The 13,207-nt window shown below is 44.2% G+C and overlaps 1 protein-coding gene across 1 annotated transcript in view; it reads left to right on the forward strand.

The window, feature by feature from the left end:
- Positions 1-303: 303 nt before the first annotated feature.
- The window catches only part of ZNF469 (zinc finger protein 469), a 186,003-nt gene continuing 173,099 nt past the window's right edge, over positions 304-13,207 (forward strand). Inside the window, exon 1 of the mRNA XM_064671016.1 lies at positions 304-369. The gene's annotated coding sequence lies outside the window, so the exon portion shown is untranslated. The remainder of the gene's footprint in view (positions 370-13,207) is intronic.

Here is a 13,207-nt window from a genome sequence, read left to right on the forward strand (position 1 = left end):
TTCACACTATAGGGTTTTTTAAAGAGTATTTCATACTTTTCTTCCAGGCCTTTTGTTTGTTAGAACAAAATAGTTTTGGAGGAAAGAAGACAGAATAATTATTCTTATAAACCTTAGTAACTGTTCTTTTATTGGGCGGAAAGAAGTTCATGGTGTAAAGAAAAAAACACAAAGTCTTTCTTGATTACTAAGGTGTGCTTAAGTGTTGACAGTTTTAATGACTTAACTATCTTAATTTTGTTCAATTATAGAAGATCTTTAAATTCTGAAAAAAAATCTTAATTTTTCTTCTCTTTTTCCAGGCAGGATTATTGATTGAACACACTGACTCTGTCCTGTGTGAATTCATCTCCCGAGCACCTGCACCAGGTACTTCATTTTTTTCATTGCATGTTTGTGTTATCTTCACAGAGGTTTTAATGCTGCAATAATTACTGTGGTTGGATTTTAGTTTGACTTTCAGAGGTCTGGGCTCCATATTTTGGGATGCCAGCGGGGAGGGGGGCAAATTTTAACTGCAAGAGGATTGAGACCGGGGGGTGATGGGGGCCTTGGCAACAAGGACTGGATGTTGTCATTTAGAGTGAATCAAGTGGTACTTGGAGGCCTTGCAACACCCAGGATCTGTATTTCCAGTTGCTCTGGGAGCACGTGCTGAGGGCTGGAAGGAGGGCCTGGGTGTCTCTGGTTGAGCTCACAATGGCGAGCGCTGTGCACGTGTAACACAATCGCCTTCCCAGCTGTTTCTTATCCCAGATGTAACATGTCAGGAGGAAAATCCCCATGTGTGACCTGAGACATCCTGCATGTCTAAAGTGTCTGAAATACTTTAATACTTTTGTCAAGATGATCCCCTGTCCCTTTTCATCATGTTGGAGTTATGGCATGAGCCGATGACCGCAGAGCCCGAGGCAACGCCGAGCTCTGGCTCCGCGATCCGACTGGGAATGACTTGACCAATTTATGTGATCGTTTTCAGATGGGTTTTTTTGGTATTTACTACTTTGTTACCTCTATTTCCGCTTATAAATGAGGCTGCAAAAGTACAGAGGGGAGGAGAAGGGGGTGAGTCCAACTCACTCTCTTGCCCAACACGGGTAATTGATCCAGCGCGTCGGCACCGAGCCGCTCCTCCTCACGTGGTCGGGATGATCCTCCCAAGATGGATATTTTTCCATCTTGAATTCGCTGATCTGCTTTGCTGTTTATTCCCCAACCACTTTGGATGAGCAAAGAAATCGCGCTGGCAGGAACACTTGTGGGAAAGCAGCACCACGTTGCATATTTGTGCGGATAAATATCCACCAGAGGATCCGCGCCGGGAGCGGAGCACGGCCGCCGAGCAAATTCTGTTCCCATTACTCACCAAAGAGACTCGCTGCGTGTTTATAGCTGTTTGGTGGGCAACTGGCTAGAAAGTTGGGAAGACTCATAATTTGTCTAAGCCTTTGATGGTTGAGGCTGGGATAGGGATGAAATCATCGGGCCTGGGTTGACTAATGGGGTGGCACTGGTAGCCCTGACTCGGAGCAACTCATTCCTGTCTGTGGTGACTCGGGTTTGTCTGTTCAGGCTGTTCATCAGAGCTGGAGGAGTAGTTGGAAGGCTCAGAGTGAGTTTATGGATTGTTATGACTTATCCTAAGAGCTGGATTTGCTGGATAAATGAGCGGAGCGTTACTTGAGCAATGTTAGGGAAATGTGAGGACTCTGTTTACCTTTCAGTTTGGAGGGTTCTTGAAGTAATTACCAGTTAATGCCTGTGCTCCTGGAGAGCTGTTACTGAAAGATGGAGCAGAAATTTGGGACTCCCAAGTGCCCTGCACTGATGGATACTTTTATCTGGTTTTCTGCTTCTCTCCTTGCAAAGTACTGGGAAAAGCAGCTGTTGCCTTCAATGATCAGATTGAGCTTCCCAACTGAGTAAACTGTCACTTGATTGCTCCATTTTCCTGAAGTGGAGGAAAAAGCACTAATAAACTGTTGCAGTTCTGTAGACAAATGTGGTGTTTTGGTGGACACTTTGAACTGGAGGTCAACTGTCAAACAAAAGTTGCCTCATTCTTTAAGGATTCTGTTGACAAAGGTAGCTGAAATAAAGTTGGATGTCTTTCTGAAGTGCTAGATGTGTATCTGAGGAAAGCAGTTAGTGTTTCATGGGCTAAAACACACAGCAAAGGGATTAAAAATTGGCTTATACATCTAAAAAAAAAAAGAGTCATCACCGGGGAGCCCTCATGAAATCAGAGGCTGGTTGTTGGGCTCCTTGGATCTTGGCCTGCTCTTGTTCCATCCTCTCGTCAGCGACTTAAAGTCCTGATAACATTCCTGCTGGTGAAGCTTTTGTCCAGCTCACGCCTTGGCTGGGAAGTGCAGTGGTGAGTCAAGAAGCCGTGTGGTCTGGAAGGCTTGGGAAGCTCAGCCCATGCAAATCAAAAAGGCTTTGATGCAGATGGAGCTCTCCATCTGGGAACAAGGCAGGCTAGAGGTTCTGATGGCACTGCCACAGAAATAAATGGCTTTGGGAGCTCATCCTGCCATTCCCAATGATCCAGGCTGGCACAGGAAGGTCACTGTGATGCTGGGATGGGTGTGTAGGGAAGCTTTATGCTCCCCAACCAACCCCTGTGGGTTTGGTCCTTTTATTTCTTTTCAAAAAGATATCACAAAATAGAATGCAGTGTGGAAAAGGGCTAAAATAACTTATTTGAGAGCTGGAGGAAGAACAATATTGAAAAACTCTTAATCTACTGCATTTCTGAAAAAAATAATAAATGAGGTGACTTGATATTTGTGCACTGGGATAGTTTTGTGAGAGGAAACTTTGGAAAGAAAAGGGAAAGATGGAATCCAGGCTGGAAGCTAAACCCTAACACATTCTAACTTAGACACAGACCACCTGTTTCCAGGTGGGAATGCCACAGAGGATTCACTGTCTCCTGGTGCTCAGCAAACCAGGCCAGCCTGCACGGGAGGGGGCTTAGCCAGGACCCCAGTGGAGCTTTAATTTTAGGGCTTTATGTAGTTCTTGGGCTTTGTGGAGCCAGGTGAGTGGATGAGATGTAGTGCTTGGGGTGATGCAGGAGGTCAGAACAGATGAAATCATGGTCCCTTCAGGACTCACAGCTTTCTGAATAAATGCAGTTGAAAATCCTCTTCTGTTCTAGTGGAAAGGACTGTTGTTCCTGGAGATTTAAAGGAGAGATTGAGACTTGCAGCCACAGTAATGTCCTTGTTGGATGGAGTGCCCCAACAGGCAGTGCTGGCTCAGCCCACCCTGGCCCCTCTCTCTCCCTGGTATGTTCATCAAGGGAGCTGAAGCACTTGCAGCTGCTGCTCATTACCCTAATAAGTTTTCTCTCATTACTCTAATGAGTTTTCTCTCATTAGACATCACATAAAATAATGTTTAGATGAAAGAATGGGCAAGGAAAACAGTTTGTTATTGAATTGTCTTTAGGTATCTTTACAGATTGGATTTTGGAAGTTGAGGGCAGTTTGGTGCCCTGCTCCAGAAGCTCTGAACTGGGCAAACTGGTTTTGTTAAGGCAAAGGAAACCCAGTGTTTGTCTTTCCTTCCATTCCTGCCTGTCTGATTTATCTTAAGACATGTCTGTAGGTACCATTCTGTTTGTCATGGTTTGAGTGCTCCATCAGAAGAGACATTTCTGAAGCAGGGGGTGGTGATAAATCCCCCACCCACCAACCCCATTTATTCACTTATCAAAATTTTTGGGAAAGCAGGTATTCCAGACTTGCATAGCAAAACCAGGAGAAAACTGTTTTCAGGTCAGATATGTGACTTGTGATGATTTCCTGTTCTAATCCAGTGCTCTGCTATATTGTGATGACACTGGGGGGTTGATCCCAGTGATTCCCTGCTCCCTGGAGTCCCATTTTTTCCTGCAGGCTGTAACATGCCCATCTTGCCTTTTAGTCCAATTCCATTTTGCTTCTATCACCATAAAACGGAGTGAGCAAATTTAATTATCTCTATTGTGTTAAATAGTTTCCAGATTGGAGGCTAAGTGCCCCTAAGCAATAGGTAAAGTAATGTTCTCCATCTGCATCCCTTTGGAATCTGACTGAAAGATGCTGTGATGTTGTTACCTCTGGAGCTCATGTGGCCCGGAGACAGCGGGCGCTGAGTCCCTGACTCGTGATGAGGGTTTTGCTGGTGTTCTCTCTCCTCTTTTGTTGTTGTTTGCAGCTGGAAAGGAAACCCCTTGGTGTTGTCAGCTGAAATGTAAACGGAATGTCCATCATGGATCAGGAGTCATTCAGGTTCACATGCTCTGGCCTCTCGTAGCCACGGGAGGAGCAGCTCACCGTGAAGAGCGAGCGGTGCGTGCATGTGGTTTTGAGCATTTAAAGCCAACCAGATGTTTGAAACATCTCTGTGAAGTGCAGATGATGATATAATGACTCCATAGTAATACATTGGCAGGGGAGACATGAATATCCCTCAGTGTGGCATGTGGAGATGAACTCCTGATTCACAGGATGAGTTCAGGAAGTTCACAGGCTACCTAAGGACAAGAGATTTGTGTTCCAGGAGCGCGCTCTGTCCTTGGTAACACAGCCCTGCTGGGCTGACAACATCTCCAGGTTATTTAAGTTAAGAGAAGCCTCCACTTGACAATCAACTTGGCACTTGCAGGATGGCTTTAATCCAGAGGTTTTACACAACATTTATTCTGCTGCAAAGCCCCTTTGGTGCCAAGTGGTTCCTGGGGATGTTCCGAACTGGCTGTGGCCACGGGGATGGCAGGGAGTGATGGCCACTGAGATGTCAGAGCAGTGGCCACCAGGATGGCAGTGGCAGGCTGTACCCCTGCCACAATGTGTGGTTTTGGGATTCCCAGGTGCTGTTGGTGTGATGTGGTGCTCCTTCATCCAGCACAGGAAAAGCACACAAAAAGCAGACATGATGACTAGACTGATATATTTTTTGGCCACTTAGCTCGAAGATTTGAAGCTATAATGTGAACAGGAGGGAAATCAACTGCTCTGGGATGCAGGTAATCTGATCTGGAGGCGCTGGTCCCAGTTCCTCAGTGGGAACATTGTTGTCCTTGGAGGAGCCATGCATAGATGGTTTTTTTGTTGTTGTTGATACCCACAGATAGCAATTTCCTGCCTTACTTATGTTTCAAGGCCTGTATGTTTCCCCCAGAATGTGGCATCTGTCAGCACGTGCTGCAGGAGAAACACAGAAGCCTAAAACCAGGACTTGACAGTAGGTGGCTGACTGGGTTTTAAATATTAAAATACCCTTTCCTATTAATTTTGTTGCAGGAGGAGGAGAGGGAGGCTGTAATGAACACTGTTTTTATGCTCAGAGGGCAGAGATTGTGTTAGAAATGCAGGTAACAAGAGTGTTTGGGGATGAAAACAAACCACAACCCATGTGGTTCATGGCAAGGTGAAGCTGGAATGATTTTGCTAAAATGGGAAAACTGCAGCAGTGTTTAGTCTGGAGCAAATGCAGCTCTGAGTGCCTTGTAAGCTCTTACACCTGCTGGCTGGTTTACTTTTTTGGCTAAAACCCTGCTCCTGTCCCTTCTGCTTCTTATGAAACACTTTGTAGTAGGACAAGACACCTGAAGGGTTGGCACCTGTTGGAATCACAAGTCGGAGGCACTTCAGTGTCACTTCAATTTCTAAACAGTTATTTCACCATTGGATTTAATCAGAGTTCTTAGATCCATTTGTTTAAACCTGAAATATTAAATTTGAGTGGTTATCCCAGCTGGGCTGGACCTAGGAGCCTTCTGAAGGTCTTTGAGCTGTGTGTTGTCTCCATCACACCCGGTTTATGCAATACAGCAAGAAACTGTCCCGTGTAGAGTCAGCTCCAGTCTTGTAGTGCTAATGAATTACAACACTGATAATTGGGGGAACATAAATAGCTTGATTATCTGCATTTCCAAAAAAAAAAAAAAGGTACTGCAATGAAGGATCACCTGAGGTGTCGAGGATGCTGAGTTAATTGGCAGGTTTGGTTCTTGCTACGCACTGAATTCTCCAGAGGAGCTCTAATTGCTTGGCGTGAGCACAAGGATTTGCATGTGCAGCACATGATGGATTTGTGCTGCTCTCTCTCCCCTGAGCCTACAGAACAGTGCCCTCTCGTGTGCTGACAGGGAGCTGGGAGGAGAAAGCCTTTCCCAGACTAGACCCGGTTTTTGGAGTGTCAGGACAAAATTAAGACCGACCTGTCAGGTTTGATTTTTCCTCTTGGTGTTGTCTGTGGTGTGATGGCTGGAGAGGCTTTTCTGTGCTGCTTTCAAAATATGAAAATGAATGCAAAACCATGATCATTTTACTGGTGAGGTATAATGAATTGCATTCTTCATATCTTAGGATCATTAAGGCTGGAAATGACTCCATGATCATCAAGTCCAGCCTGTGGTAAGGATGGTCCTTGTGTTGTTCTCTCTCCATCTATTACCACATTTTGCTCTTGGCTATTCTTTCAATTATCTAAGTTTGGTTCTCTTTGTACAGGGACTTACCTGAGTGAAGTGACCCAGCCTAAAGCCCTCACCTGCTTTATAGGCAGATGTTATTTTATATATGGTTAGATGTGAACAAATCAACTCAATTCCAGGCCAGTATGTGAATTAGAAATGCTGTGATGCTTTTAGACCAGGCCAATAACACAGGCACCTACAAATGAACCCCATTTGGACACCATGAATTGGTGATGACAAAGTGTGACAGGTACTTTGGTTACTCTGTGGGCATTGTAGGAGAACCTGTGCTGGGAATCAACTTGGTTGGGGGGAGTGCTTGTTTTGTGAACATATTTAAAAATAATTTATCTTGTAAGAATTAAACCTTTTATGAGGTTTATAACCCTGTTTTGCTGGTGCTCCAAACTGTTGCTGTAGGAGAGTAGAGTCTGTCTTTTCTTCCTGTGTTATGGGAGTGTTTGTCCAGCTTGATGGATTTAATCTCTCATGAGGTGGAGAAATTCTTGTTAAATAAACATCAAGTTTGGGCTCTTGCTGGAACTGGGTGTATTTGCCTGATTTTTAGGAAGGGTGATGTGTTTGGATGAAAGATTTGTATTTTGCTGTCGGGTTCCCTTTGCACTCGCTCCAATGGCTGGGATTTGATATTCAGATCCAGGAGGCTGCATCAGCCAAGGGGAGTCATGAGGGCTGTGGAATTGCATAAGCCAGAGACATTGTCCATGTGGGAGAGCCTGAGGTGCTGGGTCCTGTTCAGTAGGGCTGTGTGAGGTGCAGCATCTGCTCTTCAGGATCTCACTGTCGAGGGTTGGACTAGATGACCTTTAAAGGTCCCTTCCAACCCAAAGTATTCTGTGATTCCACGAGATTTGAGTTGCAATTGATGGCATTTCCCCACACTTGGTCCCATTTTTTCTTCCAGCATCAGTCACTGCTTATTAGTGTGGAGACTCCAGAATGGGTCTCACGTTCAGTGGTTGGAGACTCCTCTGCTCTGCTCACAGCACCAGCTTGGTGAGAGAAACAATTAAACCTTATTTTTTTGGCCAAGATAACTGGAACAATAGAAATCACCACTCAAAGGGTTGGGTCCCTTCCAACCCAACCCATCCTGTGAAAGCACCAGCCTTGCTGAAGAGCTGAAGCTGAACTAGCTCAGAGTTGTATGAAGGTTTTTCCCAGGGCGTGGCTGTGAGTGCAGGGCTGGAACCCCAACTGGCTTGTGAGGGGTGTGAATCTGTGTCGGGGTGGCAAACAGGCCAGGAAAAGCCCCAGGAGGGATGGTGCTGTGCTCCAGGATGATTCCAGGAGAACCAGAGGTTTCTCAGGCAGAGTGTTGGCTCTGAATTGAGACTTGGAAATGTCTGTGAGGGAGTTTTCCTTCTGTTCTACTTAGGCAAAAATGGCTTTGTGTGCACATTTTTCAGTTAAATGGGAAGCTACTTGACTCTTTCTCTTGGAAGCCAGGCAGGAAGATCCTGGGCACTGGCTGAACACACAGGTTGCAAGGGCTGATAGTGCACCTCTGGTTCTTCTGCCTGTTAGTTGACTACCAGAGTCTTTCCCCTGAGCTTGGCCTTAAATCCAAAGTGGAAAGGCAGCACTAATCCCACTGGCCAGTCCATTGTGTTAATTGGTGCCAAGATCTCAGGATCTTCCTTTCTGGGAAGCCAAGCTCGTGCCAGTGGGTGCAGGACTGTCCAAGGTGGTCTGTGGTGGTCCATGGTGGGCTGGACTGGCCCGGCAGCTGCTGAGGGCTCAGGGCTCTAAATTTCTTGCCCATTATGGATGTAACACCAGAATTATCTCCCCTAACATTGTGTTTGCACACAGAGGCTATAACAGCAATTCCATGTTCTTATAATCCTCCTGCTCGGATAAAAATCAGATTGTAACAAATGTGAGCACATGAGGACTAAAGACTTTTATTACAATATCTTTTTAATTATCAAGGTGGGGAATCACATTTTACAAAGTACAATAAATTGAATTTTATTATGGTTTGTGTGAGGACTTATTTAATAGTAGATTACACGAGACTGTAACAAAATTCTTTTGCTTTCTCTAAGGTTTATTTGTCGCTTGTTGAACTCCGGAATAATGAGCTGTGAATTGAACCAGAGGGTTGCAGATATAATCCAAATGATGGTTCCTATTTATGGTTTAGATTAGCCTGGTTTAATTCCAGATTGTGAACACTTCAAACATCTGTGAAATCCAAGCCAGGCAGTTATGCTTTATTAAGAATTAGCTTCTCCTATTTTCAATAGGTAATTTGTAAAGTATCTCAAATACTGAATTATGGCTGTTTGTTTTGGAAGGTGCTTCAGTTATTCTTCTCTGGTCTGTACTCACTGGTAATCCTGGTCTTATGATAACTCAGGGCTTCTGTGGAGCCTCCTGCCCTGCAGGTGTGGAGAAAGGATGGATTTGGAAATGAGGAGCACACCCCCTAAACTGGATTATTCATAGAATCCCAGACTGGGTTGGGTTGGGAGGGACCTTAAAGCCTATCCAGTTCCATCCCCTGCCATGGGCAGGGACACCTTCCACTATCCCAAGTTGCTCCAAGCCCTGTCCAACCCTGCCTTGGACACTTCCAGGGATGGGGCAGCCACAGCTTCTCTGGGCAACCTGTGCCAGGGCCTCACCACCCTCACAGGGAATGATTTCTTCCCAATATCCCATCTAACCCTGCCCTCTGGCAGTGGGAAGCCATTCCCATTTAGGGCTTGACTTTTTGCTGCTCCTTTCACATTCTCCTGATGAGCAACAACTCTGTTCTCTTCCCCTTTCTCTCTTCTGCTTTATCACTTGCCATGGAGACCATGGGGCCACTGAGTGACCTGTGGAAAGCCTACTTTCAAGTTCATCATTTCCCCCCCTTCTAATATGTTTTATGTAGAAGCCTCTGAAGAACTTCTAAGGTCTCTCTTTCCCAACATGAAAGACACCTTGCACTGGGGTGAATGGGCTGAGCTGTGGCAGTGTTGTATAGCTGAGAAGTTGGAGAGGACTCACCTGCTCTGGAGACAACCTGAGATCACAAATTCTTCCATAGACCTCTCATGGGACCTTGGCATGGCCTAAATACCCCATGTCTTAGAAGAACAACTCTTGAAGAAAAGGGGGACAGAACCAAGTTTGGGACATGGGTTTAAGGAGATGCTCAGAGGTTGTATTTGCATAAACAAATATATCACAAGTATTTGAGTAGACTTAGGGAACTTAGTATTATTTTTTTAATAAATAAATGTGCTGAGCATGACCCTGTAGTGCCTGAATTAGTAGAAAACTCCTGAAAATTTCAGGGTCTCTGTTTAGCAAACCCATTTGGAGTAAATGCTGATGTGCTGGTGACGTTGGGACTGGAGTTGGCCACAGTTGGATCTTGACTTGCTACTGATCCAGGAGGATCAATGCAGGCCATGGCAGAGCTGAGAACTGGCCCAGAGCAGCCCCTTCATGCGAAGCAGCCACAGGACTTTGTGTTATTGTGTTTTGTTTGGTTTTTGTTTTTCTTTTTCATAACACTGAGGTTTGTAAAAGCTTTTTAACGGCGTGTTCATCTCTCCGTGATGAAAAGTTCCCCTCTTGGATTTCAGATTTATTATTTGGACTTCTTTGGATTTAGTCCCCGATTCCAACAGTTTACAGGCACTGACATGGTCAGTCCATACAACAAAAAGAAGTTGGAAATTCTGGATGCTGCTGCTGCAGATAAAATTTATAAGCAAGTGTATTCCGGATATCACTTTTTCTGTTGAGAAGATTCCAGTTTGAGGGAATTGCACAAGGACACCCTCCCCAAATTTTTCTGTGTGTTTTGAGATGCAGCAGACAATAAAACTGATCCCTGTGCTAAATAAATGGGAATATATAGGTTACAACCCTGCAGATACAGTGAGGTGCCAATATGATCAGGTTTATGATCCATTTTAACTTGGGAAAAGAAAATCAATCCAATAAAACTATAAAACAATGGAAGACCTTTCTGACCCTGTAGCTACAGCAAGCACAGACATTTAAGGGCTGATTTTCATATGCATGGAGTCATCTTAGAATTCTGGAAGGGAACAGTTTGTCTGGGATTCATAATAAATTATTCATCCTTTTTATTACCATAATAATCGCTTTTTATGGTTACCCAAGTGAATGTTATGAAAGCACAGAAAAATCTATTAATTATTTTCCAGAATTTTATAGTATTTAGTTTTTTTCCTAGAGTTTTCCTATTCTGTAGGGCTTTTTGATGTTATCAGAAAGCAAAGCACTTATTTTTTTTCCAAGATAAAAGCCTCTCCTCACACTTATTTTGTGTATTGTGCAGCAGCATTGCTATTTGCAGAGTTAGAAGAACATTAGAACAACTTAGGCAGGGAAAATGCCAGGATCACTGGATGCCTTTTCTCTGCCTTTTGGTCCCAGAAGCCGTTTGGATTCTGAGTGTATTTCCATCAGCCTCTTGTAGGTATGTAATTCATTCAGACAAACATCACAAACAAGGGTTGGGTTCTTAAAAATAAGAAGTGTTGTGCCAGGAACCAATGGAAGGAGCCTGGAATGGGGGATTTTCCCCTTCAAAAGGGAGATGTTCTAGTGCTGATTAAGAGGAGCCCCCAGGGCCCAAATTTGTACAAATTCTAACTTAGAAAACCCTATTCACAATCTGGTTATTGGGGGTACTGAAAGGCTGGACATTTGGTTGTTTTTCTCAAAATGTGTAATTATTTAGTAGCTCAGCAGCTCCGAATGATATTTAGTGAAAGGTGTCCCTGCCTGCAGCAGAGGTTGGAATGTGATGAGCTTTAAGATCCCTTCCAGCCTAAGCCATTCCATGATCTTCTGCATCTGAGAGCATGGATTAGGTTATGACACTGGGATATGTGATAAGTCTGGGTTTGGAGTGAAAAGCCTTATGAAATGCTGTTGACTCAGCACATTTGCTGGTGTTGGAGGCTGAGTGAGTATGAAAAGGATGAGTAAATCTTCCTTCTTGACTTTGAATCTCTTTTGATGGGCTGAATCTCATTTAATGCAACATTTTCAGTGTTGCATGTGACGCTACTTGGGTCTCTATTAATGCTCAGTCTGTGGGGCACTGACCTGTGCAATGAAGTGGGACTTCACTTCTTGAAGACTTTTCCATCATCAAATGGAAGAGTCCTCAGTGCATGCACAGTCCCCTTCCCATGGTGGTTAATCCCTTCCTACGCCCAGAAAAATCCTGGATAAATGCACTGTGTGCTATTTTATGATGCTTCTTACTGGGCCATTCATTTCCTTTTGGTCCTGCCTCCATCCATGGAACAGCAGGGCTGGAAGATGCCCTTTGGCCACCTGGTTTTGCTGTTGGCTTATTGTCAACTTCGTGGCACTGGCAGTGAGTACTGCTTGGGAGAAGCTGAAAGAAGTTAATGAGAACTGAATTCTTTGTTGATAAATGCCAAGTAATCCACAGTAGAAAAAATAATTGGAGCTGCTTCTCCTCCAGTTTTTCTGGTCTAAGTTTAATATATTAATGGAGAAGAAGTACTTAAACTTCTCAGTGGTTGCTCAATGTAGCCTTTGGCACCACACACAACAGTGGTCAAAAAAAAGCAAACAGAAGTGTTAAGAGGCCTACAAAACACATGGAAAATATCTTGCCATTATATAAATGGGCTGAGTGCCTGTGCCTGAAATGTTGTGTCTCATTCTAGTAAATTCATCTCACAAAGGAGGCGGCAAAATAAGGAATTCAGAGGCAGGAGGAATGAGAAGGGTGAGAGTTTTAGTATTTTGGAGGTGTTTACCACATAGTGAATTTTAAAAGTGATTGGAAGGAGTATAAAGTAAGGAAATGCCTTGACTTGAATGATCTTTCTGAGAATACACAACAAAAGAGGTGCTCAGTTAAACCAGAAAATCATGAACCTGGGTTGTCAGATGTTGTGTCCATTGTGGATTTAGGCTGGGATCGTGAGCTCCACAGGTTTCCACTGAAAAAACCTCGATACTCAAAAAAACCTCAAAAAATCAAACTCCAAACAACCACCCCTGCCAAAAGAAAAAAAAAATCCCAACTGAACAAATACCAAAATATGCTGGAGTAGAAATACCAAGGTAATTGGAATGGGAATATGTGTTAGTAGTGAACATGGTGTTGCTGGGTTAAGGGTTGGGCTTGATGTTCTTACAGGTCTTTTCCAGCCTTAGTGATTCTGATTCTAATGAATCAAGATGAACAAAGGGATTTATAGTGGAGCAGACATAGTTTGGGTTTTTTGTTTACTGTCATAATTTGGAGGAGTTTCTTCCTCCCCTCTCAGTGACAGAGGTGCTCGTGGTGCAGAGGTGAAGCCAGTACAAGAATGGTAACTCTCAAGTACATCCAGTTTCAGGAAAATACATCATTATCTTTGTAATTTCTTCTGTGAACCAGGGGTTTGAGCACAGGGCAAACTTGAGGGTGAAGAATCCTGTATGCTGTGGGCTCTCCATGCAACCTCCTCCTTCCATCCTCCAAGTAACGTGCTGCCTCTTATCTGTCTCCTCTTATCCATTCCTCTACTTCCATCATCTTTCATCTGCCCTTAATTAACTTCCCCTATGCTGAGTGTACCTACTCCTGAGATGAACCTATGAGGGAGGGCAAAGTTTCAAAGAGAATTGAAAATCAATTTCTCTGTCTTCACGTGCCTGTCAAGGATTGAGTGCCGGGGCTGGAATTTGTCCTCCGATGGCTGA

The sequence above is a fragment of the Pseudopipra pipra genome, chromosome 14 (assembly GCF_036250125.1).
Source record: "Pseudopipra pipra isolate bDixPip1 chromosome 14, bDixPip1.hap1, whole genome shotgun sequence".
Lineage (NCBI taxonomy): Eukaryota > Metazoa > Chordata > Aves > Passeriformes > Pipridae > Pseudopipra > Pseudopipra pipra.